Source organism: Arachis ipaensis, chromosome B03, assembly GCF_000816755.2.
Source record: "Arachis ipaensis cultivar K30076 chromosome B03, Araip1.1, whole genome shotgun sequence".
Classification (NCBI taxonomy): domain Eukaryota; kingdom Viridiplantae; phylum Streptophyta; class Magnoliopsida; order Fabales; family Fabaceae; genus Arachis; species Arachis ipaensis.
The window spans coordinates 91,393,958-91,394,788 of NC_029787.2; positions in this window are offsets into that span (position 1 = coordinate 91,393,958).

Here is an 831-nt window from a genome sequence, read left to right on the forward strand (position 1 = left end):
TGATTTCAGGTATTTTCTGGCTGAAATTGAGGGACTTGAGCAAAAATCAGATTCAGAGGTTGAAGAAGGACTGCTGATGCTGTTGGATTCTGACCTCCCTGCACTCAAAGTGGATTTTCTGGAGCTACAGAACTCGAAATGACGCGCTTCCAATTTCGTTGGAAGGTAGACATCCAGAGCTTTCCAGCAATGTATAATAGTTCATACTTTGCCCAAGTTTAGACGATGCAAACTGGTGTTCAACGCCAGCTCTCTGCCCAATTCTGTAGTTCAGCGCCAGAAATGGATCAAAAACCAGAGTTGAACGCCAGAAATGGATCAAAACCTGGCGTTCAACTCCACAAATGGCCTCTGCACGTGGAAAGTTAAAGTTCAGCCCAAGCACACACCAAGTGGACCCCGGAAGTGGATTTATGCATCAATTACTTACTTCTGTAAACCCTAGTAGCTAGTTTATTATAAATAGGACATTTCACTATTATCTTTAGAACCATCTTTGAATCTTTGGATCATTTTTAGATCTCTAGACCTCCATGGGAGGCTGGCCATTCGGCCATGCTTACCCTCTATTCACTTATGTATTTTCAACGGTAGAGTTTCTACACTCCATAGATTAAGGTGTGGAGCTCTGCTGTTCCTCAAAGATTAATGCAAAGTACTATTGTTTTCTATTCAATTCATCTTATTTCACCTCTAAGATATCCATTCGCACCCAAGAACGTGATGAAGGTGATGATTATGTGTGACGTTCATCATCCTTCTCCCCTATGAACGCGTGCCTGACAAACACTTCTGTTCTACATGAATTAAGCTAGAATGAGTATCTCTTAG